A 23,005-nucleotide genomic window follows, 5' to 3' on the forward strand; every position below is an offset into this window, starting at 1 on the left:
TGGCTATCTCAATTTCTTCCAAAATTCTCTGACAACACATCAATATTGTCCAACATCCAGAAGTTTCTCCCTAAGATGGCTTCATCCACACTGATAAATTCACCTGTCACTAATGTAACAATGACTTGAATCTACTTCCTTAATGGAAAATTCCATTTTACTCTATGGCATCATCGGAGACACCTTTCCAGTGACTGATGGCAAATGCAGAAATTCATGGCTACACACATACTGAGAGTAAATGATGAATGGATGGGTGGTCAACTAAAAAGTCGTTTATACTGTTCTCTCTAAGGCTCGGGGAACATTACACAAGAGAAGAAAAGAAATGTAATAGCCTTAAAATAAAGACAAGGACTGTGAAATGTCATCTTCTGGGCAGACATGGCCATTGTGACCACAAACACACAGCAGCTGTGCATGTCTACACTGGATCTGCACAAGACTGAGCCCGTCAACATTCAGGCATGGATGGAGGACAGACTCAGACCCTTCACTGCTGAACTATATACTACTCACAGATTCAGTGAGAGTAAAAATCACTGCCTCAGTCATGTGCCACTGATAACCCCACCAAGGTCTGATAGATAGTTCCAATTCAAGGACCCTGCTTAAACTAAATGAGTCCTGAAACAAAAACCAAAAGTCATAAATCAGAGGAAAGGACTAGTAGAGGTGAGGGTGTTTGCAGAACTGAAAGAAAATGGGGCAAAGGAGAGAGTAATCAGAATAGAGATATTAAATTGTCAAATAACAAAGTCAATGAAAAGCACTTTTGGAAGCTCACAAAACTCAATTTTAAGACCCTTATTTGTGTTTTCACACCTACAGTCATATAGCCGGGGACCACAAAGTCAACATTTTTAGTTCGCTGTATTTTTTCCTTACCCTATATCCTAATAATCTTGTACTTCTCAAACAATTCCCCACAGAAGTTTCTAGGTTCTCCTTCATGCTTTGTTGTTCCGCTGGGCACATCCATTACCCACTGTGGCCTTCAAGTCAATCACCAGGACAATTCGTAGGTTTCACAAGGAACAGAAACTCCAAAGTTCTTCTGCCCTGTATCTCTTTGGTCTCCAAATTGCCCAGTTTATGTTTCAATTTTTTCTCGAAAAAGTTTCCTGGCTCCTCACTACATCTTCCCTAGACACAGACTTGTGTTGACTATAAAGTAAAGCCATGTTCATGATACAATGGCAGTAAGACTAAGAGAGCCCCTCTCCAACCCCAGCTATTCAAGAACTACACACTAGCATCTCTTTTGTCAGCCTCATTTTTCCAAACAAATCTGGGGAAATGCTTGATCTCACACACACAGTGACATCTGAATGTTTACTTTTAACAGCTATACACAAATTCACAGACCCATGCATATATACCTCTTCCCAAATCTGCAACCTCAGAAGTTGTATTGAATCAAACATTGCTCATTCATCTACATCACAGGGCTATAATATTAAATTCAAATGGAAAGAAATATATATTAATGTTGTTGAAGTTTACAAATATCTACTGTACCAGTTACTTTCAATTCATCTCATACTCCCGATAGTAATATTCCTGGAGGTAGGGGTTGTAGGCACATGGTAGTTTGATATAGTTTTATTAGTCTATTGTTACTAAATCCAAGATCCTAAGTCTACATTCTAATTTCAAAATAATTCTGAGATGCTTCAGTTAATCTAGTTCAACCTATTTATAATTCAATGTGGCTCTGCTATGCCTCTGAATTTCTTTGACCTTCATTTTTATAGTTTATAAAGCATGATTTGCACTTTGACTTTGAATCCATACTTAACATTTATATTATAAAAATTACAAAAACCTGATCTCAACTCTATTTTCTGCCAATGACCTTGAAGAATAATCTATACAGCCAGTTCATGAAAAAACCAATTTCTTACATCCTTGACAATGGCCTCTTTGCTCTTACATTAAAACATTCCCCTAAATGTTACTTCTATTTATAGAATTATAATGGTATCTTTGTAATTATTTAATCAGCTTCAAATTTCCAAATGATCTCCACTATTGTTATCACATTAATTTTATCATTAAAAAACCATGTGAAATGGTAGAACATAGAATAGCTTTTCCATTTTAAAGGTGAAAAAAATATCTAAGGAAAATTAAATGACTTCTCCTCAGTGAGTTAGAAACAGAACCAAGAGCAAATTCCAATTTTCTTTTCATGTGGCCTGTGTCTCAAGAGGCCTTAGTCATAGGCAGCTATTCTAAGTGTACAAACATCCAATTCTGCTTGCCTTGTTTCCTGAAGGTGTAGCACACAGTCAGTGCTTGTCAGTGCAACAATATTGGGCACTGAAATGCAGAGGCTGTGCCAACACAGAGGTTGCTCTTGGAGCTTGTCAAGTTCATACATTACTCCTGAGAAGAACAATTTATGGCTCCATCTTCAAGGATCACCTGCAATCTCATCACATAAGGCCTTCTGATGCACAATATGAAGTCATCAGGAAGCAATTCCATCATAAATAGAAACCATACCTAGTCACCAATGCCTCATCATGTAACATTATAATTAAATTCTGAGGAATATTCAATATAGTTTCAAGGCAAATCTCTAAGAATAAATTTCAGCATCTATTCACTCTCTAGAAAAAGCAATTAAAATACCCATACCATTAATTACTGGTCTACCAGACTCCACAGTGAATTTTTCTCATTTAATTGATACAACAGTTCTTTGAGGTCAGAAGTATTAACATTTATCAGATGAGGAAATGGAAGCAAACCTACAAACTTGCCTGCCTTCACTTCAGTCCTGTTGCTGGAGTAGAAATCAACTCAGGGAAGCAAGAGTTTATTGTGGCTCACAATTCCAAGTTGATATTGAAACAAGGAAATCAAGGCAGTGGGAACTTAAAATGGCTATTTACATTGCATGCACAGTCAAGGGCAGAGAGACATAAGTACTCAATTGCTTTCCCCATTCATAGAGACCTGGTGCCACCTTCTTTAGGCTTAACCTCCCCATCTATTAAATGCAGTGAAGACATTCTCTTACATACATGTCCACAGGCCAACTTGATCTAGACCAGCAAGCAGTTCTCAACCTGTGAGTTGCAACCCCTTTAGGGTCACATATCAGATATCCTGCCTATCAGATATTGACATTACAACTCATTTTGTCCCTCCTTTTTTTAATTTAAGTTAGAAACAAGCTTGCTTCACATGTCAATCCCAGCTCCCTCTATATCCCCTCCTCCCCCTGGTCCCCGACCAGGCCCCCAGCACCCCACCCAATGTCCACTCCAATCCCCAGGGAGGGTGAGGCCCTCTATAGAGGATCTCCAGAGTCTGTCAAGACATTACAACTCATAACAGTAGCAAAATTACAGTTATGAAGTAGCAACAAAAATAATTTTATGGTTGGGGTTCACCACAACATGTGAAAGTATATTAAAGGGTGACAGCACTAGGAAGATTGAGAATAACTAATCTAGACAATCCCCCATTGTTCAAGGTCATACAGTAAGCAAATGATACAGATGAAACTGAATTTTCACAGTCTGGGTCCAGAATTGAGACTTTAGACAGTAAGTCCCTACTGTCTCAATATTCATTGAGCATCCCCTCCAATTGAGGCAGCAGGGATTTTCAGGATTGTATCTCTTGTTTCATGGTGACATTATAAGCTAAAGCAGCTGTCTGATGCAATGTGAACTTGGCATGATTCCATACAACTACACTCTTATTTGAAACGTTTGCTTAGCTGGAAATGCCCTGCTACAGCTTCTTTGATGTAGAGAATGGTCATGGCCATGTTTTCCCTTTATAATTTGCCTGCTGACAAAAGAAAGTAAAGACATGTCCAGATAGTCTAAAAATGCTTGCTGGACAACCTCAAGGAAAGTTCAACTAAACAGTGCTCTGGGATATACTCCACAAATATCATGTTATTTGAAATGTTTGTGTCCTTCAAGAACACCTTGGTCTTGTCCACCAAAAAATAAATAAATAAAAGCAAAAAATAGAAGTGGGTTCTTGTCAATTTGTGTCTCAATAATGTTTCGTAGTTGCCAACCCAAATCAGATTTTACCAGAAAGACATGAGCACTCACATTCACAAATCAAATTTTCTTCTGTAATCAAAAACTTCAGTTTCAGGGGGATATCAGTGAAAAGATAGTAGAAAAAATGGTATACATATTATTGTATTATAGCCTTCACAAATCATCCCTATCATTATCATTAAATATCTATACTTTTAATAGTATTCTGGTAGACTTAGTATTGAAATATTTTTTCTTTTTTAACTTAATAATTTCAATTCTTTTCACACTGCTGTTACTAGGGTAACATTTTATTCTTGTTGCATGCATGTGTTTCAAAAGACACATACAGAAAGAAATGCATCCGTATTCCCAGAGTGTTTCTAAGCTGAACTCCACAACTAGCAAGATTTATGGTTTAAGTTTGAGTACACAGTACATTTTCAAAACAGCCAACCTTTTGTCAAAATCTGTAATAGGTATGCAAAGGAAGACAAACATCTGGCAAGCACACTGCATTTCCCCAATATTTTTCTCTCACCTTTGCATATTCCTTTTCCTCCCACAATCTTCAACTCCAAGTGTGCGGGAAAGCTTCCTGAGACCACAAAACCACTTCCTAATTATCCACCTAATACCTAAATACCTGACAGCTTATCTAATACTTGTTTAAATAATGAGCCCAATTATAACAATCATTAGCATTTTTTCCATTTGCTTTTCTCTAATTGTAAGTATCATGCAAAGGTGGAGACAAAATACAAATGATGCTAAGAAGAGCCATGGAAAGTCCCATAAGAGGGGAGAAAGGGTTTTTGCCTCAATTACTAAGGCAGCATTGAAGAGGTGTTTGCCAAAACCCGGGAACAATGTTTGGAAGTGTGTCTACACAGTTTTCATACAAAGGGAAATCTCACTCCCAAAAGTTAGGGAATAAAGAACGGTGAAGGGAAGGTTCATGCTCTGGCAGCATCTTCTGTTCTGCTGATTTTTTCTTGCTAATTAGCTTCCTAATTCCTTACGCCTGGATGATTGCAAACACTCACTCCAAAAAGCAGGCTGACAAAGAAGCAGTAAATATATCTGCTGTCTACATGAATTACAGAAGCTTTAAGAGACAATCAGAAACCCATTAGAGAATATATGGGTGAATTTCAAAATATAAAAATGTGTGAGAGAGGAAAGAAAAACTTACAGTAACAACATGACATCAATACAAGCATTTTCCAAGTTTTTCCTAGAACAGCAATGGTTCCTTCAGGCCACATCAACCAAAATGCAGTCCCTCAGGAAACTGATGAACAAAATACTAAAGTCATATTAAAATGATTTAAAAATTACATTCTGCATATTTTACAATAAAAATATAGAGTGATATAATATCAGATGCCCTTATGAAATAATACAGCTGCTACGAGTGACAGGTAACAGCCCACTAGAAGGAGTTCACAGGCTCAGGAGAAGTGACATTGGACTGGGATCTAAATAGCAACAAGTCTGTAAAGAAAACCCCAAGGGCAAGAGTTTCAGGCAAAGAAAACAACAAATGTGAACTGCCCGAAGCAGGTATGAGCTCCAAACGCTAAAGGGATAGAAAAAAGAGCAGAGTCTGGAGATACTCGCTGTCTTTGTTCCTTTCCTACTGCTGTGACAAAACACCATGACTAAGAAAAGAAAGTACATTTCATTTGGCTTAAGGGTTTGGAGGGTCAGAGTCCATGGTAGCAAATGAAGGAACAGTTGAGAGCTCACATCTGGATCCACAACCACAAAACAGAGCAAGAGACACATCTCCTCCCACAATGTCACATCTCTCGATCCTTCCCAAATGGTTTTAACAACTGGGGATTGAATATTCAAATATAGCCTATGGGGTGGGGGCATTCTCATTGAAACAACCACACTGATGTGGCATGACCTACAAGAGACAGTAAATTATTCTAAGCGATGGACACAGTGTGAATCTCTTTGAAGGGCAATGTGAAATTCCAGAGGATTTTTGAGCAAGGGGTCTAATTTGCCAAAGTTTATTTAGGACTGTGTTTAGAAATGAATCATATCAGGCCAATCGTTGAAACAGATCTTTAGGGGCTACTGTAACCACACAGAATAGAGCTGGGGCGGGCAGGAACTAAGGATTACAGACAATGAATACATTCAACAGAGGTTTGTGGGCAAAGTCAACAAATCTAGATGTATTAGCTATGGGTAGAGTCATTCATGTTGGCCTGGGTCAGAATTGATTTCTTTCTTTATTCCTATATTTTGTAAAGTCAACAGTTGTCTTTATTCTCACAGTATCCTAGTTTGGATAATAAATCATATGGTTGCCCTAGCTTTGAGAATTAAAGGGGTAAAAGCATCAAGGATGATTCCTCATCTTGAGCAAGTAATAATGTCTGATACTAATGCTTAATTGATCCATTGCTCCTGTATCTATCCCCCCATCTCTCTCTCTGTGTCTCTCTCTCTGTCTCTGTCTCTCTCTGTCTCTCTCTCTCTCTGTGTTGTGTGTGTGTGTGTGCATGTGTGTATATACGTACAAGCCCAAGCTCTGTAGAAAAATAAATAAAGCAAATTAAATTGGCCAGTGAAATTATAGTTGAAGTAACTGCTCAAAAATAATTTTGAAAACAGAAGAGGAATTCTCAGGAAGCAGCAAGGGGCATAGCAGTCATTCTTGAGGTACCCACAATCTAGTGACAGACACAAGGAACACGGAACAAAATCTCTGACTTAGCATAGCTGTGGGAGAATAAGCATGTATCCTGGGGCCCAGGGCCTGGGAGGGTTGACACCACGGAGGAGAAGTAAAGATTGATGGAAACACACTACACAAAAGACTGCGAGCAGTGAAGACTTTAAAGTTGAACTGAAGCCTTTTGTGATACAGTAAATCCATCAGTTTTTGTAAATAATAATTAACAAGGGATGGTCAGTGAATATAATCTGAACAAAGTAGGAAGTATATCAGCTGTTTTTCAATGAATGAGTTGCTGTACTCACCTGCTACCCATAATGTCTAAGGTATTTTAAGTTTTGCCTTTGAGGCTCATCTACATACTATGATTTGCAGCAATATTCCCCTAAATAGAAGAACCATAGCAGTGCCTGAAGAGCCTATGCTGGTTTTTTAATTTCAGTAATTGGTTTTGCCAGTTGAGTCTTTATGATGAGCCAAGCAGGATATGAAAAGCAGCAGGACTTGACTGGGATCTAAATTCAGCTATGAGAGAGGGAGGGAGGGAATGTATCCCTTCAGGCCAACTGAATCTATGTTTGTTAACTTGGTCCAATCATTTAAACACATCTATTTCATGGAAATATCTAAATGAACTTTGAAACTGCAAAGCTAAAGAAAATGATTTCTAGAGTTATTGGATTGTGGGTGGCTTAGGTGAAACTAACTATTTTTCATGTTTTCAAGATCAACAGCTGCTACTAACAGATCCAACTTTTGTTCATGCAAATATCATCCATGTTGCCACCATCCTTTGCTTTATTCTCTTAGCAGACTTATTTAATCAGGAATTTACATAGATTCATCAAACCTCACTCTATTGCATCTCGTATTCTAAACTGAGTTGGATAATATTTAGATGTCATCTTTTATGAGATACATACTTCCTAACTATCAGTTATCACAAGACTGCCTGAATTGTGGTCCACACATAGCTACCTTCAGGTCATTGCAATGATTGCTCATTTTACTCCACATTAGTTTCCCTGGGTTTCAATTGATATTCAGGGCTTTTCCACTGCATTAAATTCAACATGATTTTAAACAGTATCTAACCTTTAGTCCAGTAGGGCTAAACTCTCAGGGACTTTCTTCAAGAATTTCAATTAATGGACAGAATTGGAAAACTTTTTCAACAAATAAATGACATGCTATGGAGGAAATGTAGCAAATTCTCCAGACAGACATTTACACATCCATAATCTAATAAAAAATTTTCAAACTCTACCACCTATCAAAATTATACTGTAAAATCAAAGATAACAAGTTTCGACACTGTAAAAATAGAAGTGTGCTTTTATGATCTGAATAGTGAGGTTTCTAAACAAAATGGTTGGCTTCACTTTGAGCAGCCTGCTTATTTGGAAAGAAAAAGAGCTTGACCAAGTACTGTGAGGTTTTCCTTTGACAACAGAGGAGGAATAGCTGGGACTTGAAACAGTAACTACCAGGTGTAGTGATAGAGCCCCCGAGTTCATGGAAAAGCCTGATAGTCTTTCTCTTTTCTAAGGAAGAGTAATGCCCTCCATTCCAGGATTCATTTTCCAAGGAAAGTTCTCCCAGGTAGATCAAGATGAATGAGCAAGTCTCTCTCTCCTTTGGGTGTTCAGTCTTCTCTAGAAATCTACTCATGTTAGAATTGTTCATATGTCTTCCAGACAGTATTTGGTTTGGAACAAAATGGTATTTCTAATAATCAAAACTGTACAGTCCTGACCAATGCTGGAACTTTTTAAAACATACATGTACATATTTGTGCCTGTTATCCATCCGTTTACCATATTCAAACAATTTAAAGGAAATATTTGCAAAAATTATAAAACAAAATTAATTAAATGAGTATCATTGAGTGTTTGATATATCTCAAGCACTTTTCTCAACATTTTTTATCTCAGGTACTAAGATAAAAGATTGCCTTGAAGTCCAAGCCCAAGTTCCAATTTTTTTTCCTCCAAGAGGTCCTCTGCAAGTATTTCAGTTCACAGTGAATTATTTTTCTCCAAGCAACCAAACAGACTTTATGCTGATACTTCTGTTTTAATTCAAGGCTATGAATTCTAATCAGCATTGATATCATCTTTACGGAGGTTGGCACTAATTTTTAGCACCATAGATACATGGTATATTAAATATTAAATTACCAATATTTGCCCTCCTCTTTAACAAAGTTTGTATGCCAACATCAATCCCTGAAAATCCATATAATATCTCTCCAGCTATAGTGCTTATTTAGGATTTTCAATTTTATTTATTTGGGTTTTGTTTGTTTGTTGTTTGTGTTTGTTTGTGGTGTGCATCAGGCTCAGGGCCTGGCATTTGCTAAGCCAACACTCTACCTCTGAGCTATATCCTGAACCCAGGCCTTACACATTTTATGCTGAGACTGAGGTGGAAACCCATTGCCCTGACACAGTATTTTAGATCTTGTGAGGTTCCTTTTCAGATGACTATTACTCATGGCACCAATGCCATTATCTGGAGATGTTATTTTAAGAATTATACCTAGATGGCCCTAGCCTTATCAATTCATTCAATAACTTATCAAACCAAGGGTAAAAGTGCAAGCTTAATCACAAACGATGTTACCAGCTATCTCAGACCAACTCTAACAAGGAGATTTCAAAGCTCCTTTCCAAGATTTGCTATTAAGTGTTTTTTAATGAGTTTCAAAAAGTAGTAAAGCATTCTAATGACTGTTGACAGAGCATCCCAATAAGTGACAGATTGCTTTCAGCTCATCCTTATTTGGTTTGATACCAAACAATAATACTGCACCCCTTGAACATTTAAAATTATTTTTTAGAGGACAAATGGTACCCATCTATTTGTGTCTGTGCCCTTGTGTGCTAATGTTCTTTCTTATTAACATGGATACACTGTCTGTGCTTCTAACTACAACCAACTCCAATCTGTAACATCCACTCATGCCTATCTGGACCATGTATCCAATTGTCTCCATTCTCATACCAGAGGCTGTCACACTAAGAATCATTATAAAAGCACACAATATGATATTATTTCTCTTTATTGAAAAATAAAAAAATAACAAGGCTTCTCCAACCCATTCCCACTGACACTGTACCTTCACCCTTTGTCTTTTCTCTGTTCAGCAATCCTTCTTAAAAGGATTGCTTAAGTGTCCACATTCTGTTTCCCATCTCCCATTTCCCTAGTCTGGCCTTTCCCTCTTGCATCAACCACTCCTAACAAAACCACAAATAACTTCCTTTTCTATGAATCCCATAGTCAGGTCTTGGCTTTCATATTACTTGACACAGATAGTCAAACTTTAAGCACCTTCCTACCTTAACTTTCTGTCTACACTATCTCAGTCTCCTTGCTCATTTGTGATCTCCTCCCAAATATGTAACAGCCCAAATGTCTAGAACAGAACCTGGGACATGGTATTTCTATAATATTGATTTCTTCAACAAATGAATCGACGTCATTAACAAATGCAGTAAGATCTATTAAGATAAATTAGGAGATGGACCTGAGGTAGTGGTGCCACATGCACAGAACACTTTTTGGCATTTGCCTTTAAAAAAATTAACACTAGAACTTTTATCACCCTCTTTTTTCTCCAGAGAGTTACATGTTCATATTTTGTGGATGGAATTTTTTAAAAGAGCTAAAATTATTCAGTGTCAAGTTCAATAAATCAGGTGAATGATAAAGTTGAGCAACACCATCTTGACTCTGAAATGAGATTTAACTGCAAAATAAAAAGGCAGATGTCCTTGCAAAGACCGGCAGGCAACTCTGAAGGCAAATCCCAAAGAGCAGGATTTTAAAGGAGTCAGTGAACAATTGCAGTGGAGTGGGGTGTAGCCGCCCCCAGCAGCAACTGCTACAGAGGCTTTACACCACTTTGATTATAAATTCAGGGAAATTTACCCCTAAAAAATCCGCTCCAGTAGATATGTTGTATCCTTAGGTGCTTAAAACACTATGAGTCAATTTTCTCCATCCTTTTCAGGGTTATGCATCTAAGCTTTCAAAAAATAAAGAAGTAATACCTTTTTAAAAAGTGCATCATTGAGGAGGGTAGCTTTTAAATTCATTGTGAAATCATGTCCAAAAGGAGTCATTTATATTTGAAATTTTCAAGTGTATGCATAACATAGGAAGAACACAATAACTACAAGTCTTAATTTTAATCAGAATTGTGAATTTTATTTGTGAATTCAGTTAATATTGAATGCTTACTTGCTTCCCGGTCAATGCTCTAATCACACTGTGCATATTAAGACATAATATCTTTATTAAAAAAACCTTGGAAGATACAATCTATTATTACGTTCATTTTACAAATGGAGGAGGTAGAATCAGAAAAATTCAGAGACTACCAAAGCTCACCAAACTTGGTAGGCACAGAGCTTAAAGAACTCGATCCAGAACTACCTTTGAGGCACTGCTCAAAACTCTGGCAAGTTGACCCAGACCAGCAGGGAAATGCCTGCATTAAAGGTAATCTTATAGACTATATCCTAGAAAGCTTGAAGGTCATGGTGAAGGGCCTCTTCCTCATAATCAGATTCTATCTCTACTGCCTATGTCCCTGTTAATGCACTAATGTTAAAAAGGGGGAAATATCACACTTCCCCTTCCCTAGGAATTGAGCTATGTGAAATGAAGACGAAACCTAAAGGGCAAAGACATACTATCCCCTTACTTAAGAAGTAATCTGAATACTTACTTCTTTTCTTCTTTTTCTTCATTTGTTAGTTCACTCCTTTTGCTTTATTATTCTTTGTTTTTCCTTCTACTCTATTATCTGTTTTCTTAAGAGAGAAGAAAAGGTGTGGATTTGGAAGGATGGGGAGGTAGGAGGGTGTAGGGAGAGGTGAAGGAGGAGAGACTATAATCAGAATATATTGTATATTTTTAAAAACTTTTGTTTTCAATTTTCAAATGTAGTTTAGATGGGCCTGTCAATCACCTATACAGGAAATCTGTATTCCAGAGTCTTCAGGAAAAGCAGCCTATCGAAACAGGAAAACAGAAATAAATAGGCCACTGGCCCCTCACACCTGAGAGTGCTTTCCTTCACATAGTCCTTTAGGGTATTGCCTGCTCACCCCTGAATAAATTCTGCCTACCTTTTACACTATGCTTTACATCTCATCAAAACTCATAGCAGTTAGAATGACCAGGATGCCAAGAGATGACCAGAGCTAGATTCTGCTAGCAGTAAAGAAGAGGTATAAGAACAAGAGGAGAAAATAGTTAGAAACCAGCCATTTGGGGATTTTTTTGATACAGGGTCTCACTCATTATGTAGGGAAGGATGACCTCAAACTCATATAGACAGGCCTGCCTTTCCCTCCCAAGTGCTTAGATCAAAGTTATGCACCACCATCCCTGGCCTTAACCGGGACTCTGCACAGCCCAACTTCTCAGATGGTCCTGGAAATTCTGTCACAGTAACAGAGATGTTGTGTACACATCTTTAAAAGAGAAGTTCTCTTTTAAAAGTCAAACATTCGCACATCCTTGATAATAAAAAAGCACAAAAAGTATATTAACAGTATAGACAAAATGAAAAGGCAAAGGATACAGAATCAAAACACAAAAGCATTAAAAGCAATTAAGAAAAGACAGACATACAAGGATGTCACACAGGATGTATGATTCTATTTATATGTATGAGCTACAGAGAGAGCTCGTGTATAAAAGCAATTGCTGCCCAGCATGAGGACCTGACTTCAGATCTCCAGCACCCATGATAAAAGTAGGGTGAGGATGCTGTGTACCTGTAACTTCACATCATGCGGGATGGAGAAGATCAGTGGGTCATGATGGCCTGGATCCCATCTCCAGGTTTAGTGAGAGGCATTGTCTCAAAGGAATTACATAGAAAATGATAAAGCTGAACATCTGGTGCCCCTCTGGCCTCTGCTCATTTATACAGACTTATGCACCTACACACACACACAGAGAGAGAGAGAGAGAGAGAGAGAGAGAGAGAGAGAGAGAGAGAGAGAGAGAGAGACTGTAGGACAGTAGGCAGGAAAAAAAACAGAGATTTAAGGGATTCAGGCCAGAACAGTGATTTTTTTAATGAACCTACCTACCTAATCCAACTTATTTTAAAATGCTAGTGTATTGAGCACTGTTGCAATTTAAATCTGAAACACACCCCCTTGACAGTAACAGAGGTTTGAACATGGTCCCTAGTTGTGCTGTTCTAGGAAAACGGTACCTAAGAGGCACACACAGGACACCGGAGATGGACTTAGAATGTTACACCCATCTCTAATTCTCATCTCCTTCTTTAATTCCATGTCTTGCCTACATGGACAAGAGCTACTCCAGATGCTGCATCCCACATACCTCTCCCCAAGACAGACTGAAATCCCCTGAAACCACAGCCACGGTAAGTCCTTCCTTTCTTACATTGCTTCTGCAAGGTGTTTTTTCCCAGCAAGGAAAAACAATGCAAGTGTCCAGAATCATAAACCCCAATTGCACCTTGATGCTCACTTCTTTTAATCATTCCCAAAAATATTAAACTACCATATTTGTCTTTAAATTATTACATTGAAAAAAGTCTGGCATGTGCAGTACAGCTTCCGATACTTTAATAATAGTAACTGAGGGTTACAAATGAAACCAATTCTCTCAGTGTAACTGGTACTGAAACAGAGGCACCAAAGGCTTCACTTGTCACTCAGGTGCAGTGTGCAAGCCTGTTTCCAGGTTGCTAAGCTGTATTGATTGCCAGGCCTCCTGAATATCACACTGATTCACTCAGGACTTGTTGAGCAGCAGGCACATGGGCTTGCACATGTCCTCATGGGGCACATGGCTGAAATCACACAGCTCCGTGCCCAAGGTTGTAATGATGTTCTCTGAGCCGTTTGCACATAGATCTGTCTGTGACTCCGCCGTAAATATCTCCTGTTCACCATCCCCTTGATAATTCTAATCTTTATTGTCAGCTGTCCCAGCTGTTCCAGTTCCAACAACTCTCTTCCCGTTTCTTCAATGACAAACCAACATGCATCTATTGAATAAGAATTATGCCCCAAGCACCGTGTTAGGCACCATGAGGATGAAGCAGACATGATCACTTTTCACATGGCACTTGCAGTGCAAAAGGGAGAGTCACCAAACACATCTGTCTTTATCACTTGCGGTACCTCAATACTGCTACAGAGAGGGACTGAAGGGACTCATTTGGACTCCGATTTCTCCCCCTACCCCCGAAGAAGGAAAATTTAAGTCAAAGTCTAAATGGCAAGGGAAGGAGATGTAGAGTGAGGATACTCAAGGAATAAGGTAAAAACAATTCCTGAAGCTAGGTGACCTTGACGTGGAGGAGAAGGGAAAGGAGGCTATGGATGGCGATGATGAACCCGGCAGTGATGAGGTGCTGGAGGAAGGAGGATCCAGAGTAAGACAGGTAGTCATCCTGAATTATATCACTCACAGTTGACCAGTGCACATGCCACAGTCTGCTTGGCTGCATCTTCTATGAGTGCTCGGTTGGTCATAGAAAAAAGAATTCAAATGTGTCAAGAGTTGAAGACAGGAGGCCAATGACAGGCTCAATACGTTAGCCCAGACTCTTCTTTTTCCTCCATTTATTTACAGCCAACCGTCATTCTCGTAGAGAAGTTCTGCTTGGCATCTCTTCTTCCAAGGGCTTTCTCTCTTCTGCTTGATGTGAAGAAAATCAAACAGCCAACATGCGAACCGTTCTGGCTCCTCTCAGTGGCATTCACTATGGGAGCTGCTTTGCCATCGAAGTTTAATCATGTTGTTTCTGGGGTCTTGGGCGAAAGGCAGTCATCTAGGAGCACTCTGTGGTCAAACAAGAATCGTACATCTTGGAAGGTACATCCACTCAGAGAGCAAAGTGAAGTGGCAGTTGGAGACTGGGGGTCACTGATGTGCTGTGACAGCAGCAACCCGCAGCTGAAGGTCCCTGATGGAACGTAATAGCTATAGATCTGAAGTTGCCACTGCCCAGAGAGTGAAAGTAGAGGGGAGGGGCCATGGGGGGGTTCTAGATACAAACGAATAGTTGCAGATCTGAGGCAGAAAGGGAAAGCTAACAGTCAGAAACTTAAATGAGAGATCCCGAGGGTCCAGGACAGGAAGTTACATATTGACTGGCAACAGAGAAACACCTACCACAGGGAGAGAAAGAATAAAAGAGACAACCTTTATTAGAACAAACAAGCCCACTCCAGTCAAGAAGGAAGACCATGAACTCCACTGAAAGAATACGCAAATACTAACACATCTTTGTGCTTTGAGACTTTGCTGCCAAAGAATAAAACATCCACCACACCTTCGACTGGATTTCCAGAGTGGGTGACAAAATCAACCTGCCCATGGCCTATAAGCTAGCTACCTGTGAGCACATAACCAAAGCCCTGTAGAGTCCTCTCAGATAGACAAATGAGAAGGAAGAAAATGGATGTTTTGCTTCTGAAGTAACTAAGCTTGGGCTACACTGGCCATGTTCCCTGCTGTGCTACAAAAGCAGTAGTAACAAAGTTAAAACGTGGACAAATAGTGACAAGATAGACAACTGCTGCCATCACTGTCTACACTCTGGTCCTGCATCTCTTTGTCCAGGACTAGAATCTAGGCAGTATTCTTCAAGCTCCTTTATCTGGGTACTCTTTGTGTCAGGCATTTAAGTTAGAGTGCTCTTTCCCTTGCAATACAAGTATCTATATCTTTACAAAACAGTCCGACAGGTTTTGAAATCACCTCCTTAATGTAGTGGCCTTACATCAGAATCATAAGATACCTAGAAATACTAAAATTGAAATTGAACCAAACTATGGATCCGACTTTGACTAGATAGCATTCATAATATGACTAAGTCTCAGAGAACTACGTGTGTTTTGGGCATTTAGTACTAGTGGCAGAAGTTGATGCCTAATTAGACACCTGTGGGAAGCCTATTAAATTATCTTTACACATTAAATGTTACTTAATAAATCTAATAAACCATAAGATCACTTGAGGTTCCAAAGCAGATGGCATATTTAACATAAATTTAAGGGAATTAGTGCACACTCAAAAATCTGTAATCTAGTATATTCACAAAGACTGAAAAAATTCCATGATAGGAAGGACCTTTCAAACGTGGTAATGATGATATGAGGAGCAAACCCTGGAAAATCACAAAATATAGTAGCACTCTACCTAATCAATAGTGTAAGTCTCTAGAACATCCCCCAAATCAATATGAAATATAATAATGACAAGATGCACCTAAGAGTAAATTAAAAAAAAACAGCAGATTGCAACACATCCCAAATCCATTATCCGAAGTGAAGTATATTAAAAGTGCATTTAATACAAGAATGTGATCAGTCTGCTTAACTTCAACAGCCAGGGCAAAAAATAAAATGCATCTAAAAGGTCTTAACACTCCAGAAACCTCACAAAACTAGGGAGCAAATTGTTTTTGAGGTCTCAGAACACTCTAGGACATCATGACATACTCACAGCTACAAGTTTTTAGCAGTACCTAGATCATTCAAAATTTTGAAACTATGCTTTAACTGTGGTGTTCAACAACCAGCTACTGCTGAAGTGAGCATTACATATCTATTTTCAGTCAATGAGATGACCATATAATGGTATGTTATTAAGAATGTCATGTTTTAGATAAATGAGATCCATCAAGTGGTCATTTGAATCTTTTCTGCTGTATGCTCAATAAACCTGGGACAGCTTTTAAAGACAAGAGACAAATAGTACATTGAGAATCAGCCATGAGCCAGGCTCCGGCTGGCTATCCTCTGTACATATGAAATCATCACAGGCTCACAACAACTCTGCAAGCTGAATACTATGGACTCCACTTAACAGACCACTACGCTGAGAGTCGGCATTGAATAACTCGCTTGCATGACTTAACTGTAAGAGACCGATCTGTGCTGCAAGCAGTCTAGCTAGATGCCTACATTTTCTCCATGTTATGCTGCCTCCCTACGCTCCAAATGTTTTCATTTAGACTGTTTTTTGTCAATAAATGCCTTAAAATGGAATACATTGGAGACATAGATAGCCTTGTAAAGTAGAAAATATTGAACATTTTTCCTTGAAGGCATATTTTTCTTCGTCATCCCTCCAGGTCAAGCTTCTTATTATTCCATTTACTGTGGCTGTGTATTGTGTCTGACACAAACTCCACCTGAAAATAACTTCATTCATACACACACACACACACACACACACACACACACACACACACACACCAAGCAAGAACTGACAAGCTTGTCCTTACAGTTTTCTCTGGATATTCATTGAGAAACATTAAAATACTGAAATAAACCTCAAGCTCAGTTCTCTGTATTAACGACAGGGTCTTTGAAACTACTCATTCAGAAAACCATTGGTTTATTTCCTCACCTTCAGAATTATATAGTATTCAAGTTTCAGAAGGAAGGACTGGGAACTAAAATGAATCACCTTCACCTGCATGAAAAGTGGCTGTAATTATACATCTCTACAGTTTGGTGGGGGATTTCTAATAGATTACCTAACTTCTAAACATAAGCTATAGCTTTAATCTGTGAGGTAGACTGTATTTTCAATCGCTTATCTATCCACCTGTAAGCATAATTTGAAAATAGTATTTGTTAGAGGTCCTTTTGCAAGCTCTTGTCTCATTCAGTAATCTAAAATCAGCAGCCTGCACCATCCTGCAATGATGAAGGCCATGAAGCTTGCATCTCCTGAACACACAACACTGCACTGAGACCTGTGTGCAGGGAGTGACCCCGTTCTCAGGGCCAACCAGCCCTACCTGGGTGACTATATACTGTGCTCTTGGTGTCAAAGGTGTCAGTCCCACAGACTACAGTAAAAATGGCACTTCAAGTCAACGGGCCACATCTAAACCAAGCGACCTGAATACAGATACTACTACACCCCTGTATAGCAGATACTGAAGCCACTGAGGCTTAGAATGTTTATTTAAGCAGCAGAAATGTCAGAACAGGATATCTTAGCCATTGTGACTACCTTCATTCTATGGTTTCCTGTAGAATAGTATTAAACCATGATATCTTAAGATGGTGGTTCTCAAACTGGGGGTCATGACTCCTTTGGGGTTGAACAACCCTTTCACAGGAGTCACATATCAGTTATCCTGCATATCAGGTATGTACATTATGATTCATAGCAGTAACAAAATCACAGGTACAAAGTAACCACAAAATAATTTTATAGCTGGAGGGCGGGCACTACAACATGAGGAACTGCATTGAAAGGTCAGAGCTTTAGGAAAGTTAAGAAGTGCAGCTTTTAGATATGTACACACAAACAATTCAAGACACAAAGTCAAAAACACATATTCACTAGATTATTATTAGCATGTCATACAAATAACAGCTGCAATCAAAGCCTGTTGCTCATGAGTGTTCCAGAATAAACAAAACCTGGGAGAATTCTGAGGCTCCTAAAAGATGCCAAATTCTCGAAGATCAGTACTCTCCATAGTCTCCTCCCCACTGGCCTATGCCCATCTAAGTCATGCCTGACTAATGCATTGGAGACAGACCATGCTATGGCTAACACCAATTACCAGACTATCTCCCGAAATGAACTTCCAGGTATAAAGAATTAATTCATCTCTCATCTAAGATCAAGGTTATAATGAAACTGAACCTTAGTTGGAAATAACCAGAAAAGACATTTAACATTTGCCTGGCTTATCAACTTTATTCCCCTAAAACAAATACCTTAGCTAATTGCTTTATCAGGAGAGAAAACTTATTTTGCCCATGGTTTCAGAGGTCGCCATCCATGACTGGTCGAATTTGGAGGCAAGGCGGTTGGGTGGAGAACAAAATACATCACAACAAGAGCACATGGTATAATAAAACAGCTCACCTACAGTCATGAAATGAAAGAAGTAGAAAGAAGAGAGTGTGGAGGAACTACGATTCCCTCAAGGACATGCAACCAGGGTTTGAGGGTCTCTGCTTTGGGCCCATCTCTAGAAGGTGCCACTAGCTCCCAAAAGCACAAGGCTGGGAACCAACCCTTTACCATATAGACTTTATGAAGCATATTCAATATGCAAGCTAGGACATATATCACATGTAAGAATTTTTAATATGCAAACTATAAGCTATACAGTCATTGTGTATAGCTTAGTTACCCACTGTCTCTAGTCTGAGAGTCAGTGCTTCTATAAGCCTAAACACAACTCTCTGGTTTTAAAGACAAAGACGAACAGAATATAATTGTGTTCCAAGTTATTTCTATACAACAGGTGAATTCCGAGACCCTGGGTATGTTTTTGTAAGAGCAATTCACCAAAAGGCCTATACATTAAAAAGTTCTACTTTGCACAGGAAAGATAGACCATTCCTGGAGTCTGTGTGAGATCTCTTCCATTTCCTTAATTTTTCACAAAATATTTACTAAGTACCCATTCTAAATCTAATTGCCAACTTTAGCATTAGACAAAAATATATTGAAATAGATAAGAAAAAGTCTCTGTCCTTAGTACAATGGTTCTCAACTTCATAATGTTGTAACCCTTCAATACAGTTCCCTCATATTGTAGAGACCTCCAACCATAAAATTATTTTCATTGCTACTTGATAGCTGTAGTTTTGCTACTGCTATGAGTCCTAACATAAATATCTGATATGCAGTATAATCTGATATGCAGGCCCTCTGGGGTCATGACCCACAGGTTGAGAACTATTGAGATGACACTGCAAACCCTATCTGAGTTAGATCCCAGGATCAAAAGGAAAGAATTAACTCCCTAAAGTTGTTCGCTGAGATCCACATGCACACTATGGCACACACAGGCCCATACCTGCATGCACGGGTGCACACACACACACACACACACACGATAATAGTTAAAGTTTATTTTAAAAAGCAAAGAGTCCTTATCCCCAAGAAAGTCACAAGAGAAGAAGGAAAAGACCAATCGTAAAATGGAAAATGCTAAAATAAGGACAAAATGTTCAAAAGAATTTGTTGTGTCATCTGCAAAAAAAAAATAAAAGAAGATTCTTTTTTTTAAAAAGCAACAGAATGAAGGGTCTTGAAGGGCCAATAGGAGTTTGCTCAGCTGAAAAGTTGAACACAACTGTGCTTGCTGCATAGCTAACTAGAAGTTACAAGTGGAAATGTTTTTGAACTCTCATACTACCACTCTGTCATGTCTTGATTACATTTTCTTTGGTTTTAAATTAAGTAATCAAAAACTACTCACAAAAGCTGTTATTTGGACAACAGTGGAATCTTGGTTCAGATAAATACTACGCTATTTTTAAAATACATTCCTAGGACCATTAAAACATCACAGAATCTTGACTTTTCAACAGTTCATGAGAAGAGTACACATTCTTCTCTTCAAAAAGTGTATTGTAAAGGTCATAATCAAATTAAACACCAACATTTATTAGCATCAAGTTGAAATTTCCAGAAAACGAGATTCCTTCCCCTGGCTGGTGGCAGCTGGCAAGTGGCTTATTGAGTTCCACATTGTTTCACCATGGTAACACAGAAGCCATGATGGAATGCGAAATCCTTGCTGTGCCAGTAACCTCTGGGATCTTTCCCAGAAAACTCCAAGAGCTGAACTATATGCTAAGACTCTGTGGAACAGCTCTGAATCATTGTGACACTGCAGAGCTCTATAGATAGCTGCCCCCCAAAACTAAGTTAACCCTTTACTATATAGCACAAGAGTGGGCCCAGGAGCCAATCTCTTCATCAGCTTAATGTAGAATAAATGACAATAAAATATACAATGCGTGGGAGCAGGACTGGCTACTGCATTGGCTACAGAGTTTAATGTTCATAAACTTGGCCAAAGATAACTCTGGGGCTGTCGTGAGCATGGCCACTCCATTATCTTCTCTGACTTCTCAACAGTCTAGCCAACCCAGTAAGAAACATGTGCTTCCCATACAAGCCTCCTTGACTTCTCCTATGCGCATGCAACCACTAGCATTCGACAATAAATATGTGAACTCTCGGCTATACAAACTCCATTCCTCTGATCATAGCCCCCACTCAGAAAGACAGGCAGAAGGCCTTGCTCTGCTCTGCTATCTCCACCCATTACAGCTTACAGCTGAAACCAGAAACTTAACTCCAGAGGACACACTGACCAAAGTCCACTTGCTGTTCATTCAATAAGGTTGCTTCCCCAAAAGTGCTGGCATTCGCTTGCTAATGGAGACCCTTTCTTATAGACTCTAACAATCGCTGTATGTCTAACACTTTCATTTCTGATCTCACCGAAAAATGAAGAAGTCACGCACTTACCCCATCGGAACCTAGAGGCAGCGATCTCTTTGTCACCCAGCTCTAAATCTTCAAACTAAACCAGCAAACAGTCAAGCAGAAAAGCTATTTACAGACTACATGTTTCTTCATCACCACCAAGGAGCTGGCAAGACAGGGTGCTATGTACTGATAGGAAATGATACAAGTGATAAACGAACAATGTCTAATTACTCAGTCATTGCTCAGATCCAGAGACAAAGGCAAGGAAACAGAGTTCAGGGTGAAACTCCATCTCCTCTAACCCTATTGTGCCTGGGTACCGCAGTACATATTAATGTAACATCAAGCCCTATTTTTAGACCTCTGCAATTCCAGAGGCATAAATCATTCCTGTGCCAACAGTCGCCTTTACATTAGCGATGCCACGCTTAACCTTTTGCAGGATCCCACAACAATACGATGGGAAGCAAGTGATATTTAAAACGAATAGTTATAACTTGCATAGATTAAAATTAGCCTAAGAGTAGAGTGCTCAGGGGACCGTATGGAGTAATCATTAAAAGAAAAAGTAACAAACGCACCAATTAATGAATCCTGCCCTCACAGCAGCTCTCACGGTGGAATGTGGAAGGTGGTTCTTCTGCAGAAAACAGATAATGTTGATGACACACAGCCTTGCTTTTTGTTTTTTGTTTTTTGCTCCCCACATTGCTTTTTATTTGTTTATTTTGTTTTGCTTTTCATAATATATCTAATCCCTTGTGATTTTAGCCATGGGGCCTCCCGGTGAAATGCACATCTTGTTAAAGAAGAGAAACAACACAACTACCAGACATGCTGCTCAAAGTACTGCTTTTACAATGGGTCACGTCCATTATTATGGAAATAGAATTAAAAGGGAAATCTCATAAACCTAGAAAACCTCTCCACAGAGACAGTCAAAAAAATTTATTACTGAATAAGCACATACACCAGAGAAACACACCGGCAGACACGAAGATTGAATGTTATCTTGTATTGTTATATGCCAGGCAAATACTAATAATTATATACAGTTTCAAGATTAAGCAATAAGTCCTCAACTAAAAAGAGACCCAGCCGCACCACTTGTTACACACATTTCATCCCAAAGGTACCTGGTGACTGGGATGATCATCTATCTGCATTAGATAACAGTTGTTCTCAACCTTCCTAACACCACAACCCTTCAATACAGTTCCTCACCAAGTTGTGGTGACCCCCAACTGTAAAAATATTCTCATTGCTACTTTATAACTGTAATCTTGCTACTGTTATGAATCATAGCATAGATATCTGATATTTCCAATGGTCTTAGGTGACCCCCTTGCAAGGGTTATTCAATGACCATGGGTTGAGAACCACTAAGCTAACTGGCTTTATTGGGAGCAGAACCAAGTTACTCATATCTCAGTGACAGGAAGGACTTTGGAATTTGAATAAGCCTTTCCCTGGGAGTTTCTTGGCTCAGTTTCAATGCCTATGCTACCAGAGAAACTGGGAGTCTGGAATGTTGTCTCCCTTGAGGCTTATATTTCAAAGGGATGACTTCCAGATCCTGGAGGAAGACATTCCTAAATCCTAAAGCTGACACAAGGCCCAAAAGGATTAATAAACATTTCAAAGACAGGAGAAAGAACTTACAATTACACATTCTCTGAGGCAGAACTAAAAGAATGGGGAAGGAAATATTGCTTTCTTTGTCATTGGAAGAACTCAGCCTGTTATTTTTAATTTTTATTGAGTTTACTCCACATCGGTCAGTGTGATTACCATAATGCAAAGTCTTTTACAGAGGGCACCTGACTACTACAGGTCCCTAAGAGAGCGGGGCGGGGGGGGGGGGTGTGGGAAGCAAAAAGAGCTAAACTAAAATGGTAATGGTTTCTCCATCATTAAATCAGCACAAATTAATATGTCATGCCAAACCACATACATTATGGGCTACAATGATTATTGATATCACAGTTCACCAGGGGAAAGGCAA

The 23,005-nt window shown here is 39.0% G+C and overlaps 1 protein-coding gene across 3 annotated transcripts in view; it reads right to left on the reverse strand.

The window, feature by feature from the left end:
- The window catches only part of Tafa2 (TAFA chemokine like family member 2), a 442,701-nt gene that overhangs the window by 332,783 nt on the left and 86,913 nt on the right, over positions 1-23,005 (reverse strand). The window contains exon 2 of one of the 3 annotated variants that reach the window (XM_040754780.1): positions 21,582-21,640. The exons of the other annotated variants lie outside the window; for them this stretch is intronic. The gene's annotated coding sequence lies outside the window, so the exon portion shown is untranslated. The remainder of the gene's footprint in view (positions 1-21,581; positions 21,641-23,005) is intronic. 3 annotated transcript variants of the gene reach the window in all.

The sequence above is a fragment of the Mesocricetus auratus genome, unplaced genomic scaffold (assembly GCF_017639785.1).
Source record: "Mesocricetus auratus isolate SY011 unplaced genomic scaffold, BCM_Maur_2.0 Super-Scaffold_100011, whole genome shotgun sequence".
NCBI classification, from domain to species: domain Eukaryota; kingdom Metazoa; phylum Chordata; class Mammalia; order Rodentia; family Cricetidae; genus Mesocricetus; species Mesocricetus auratus.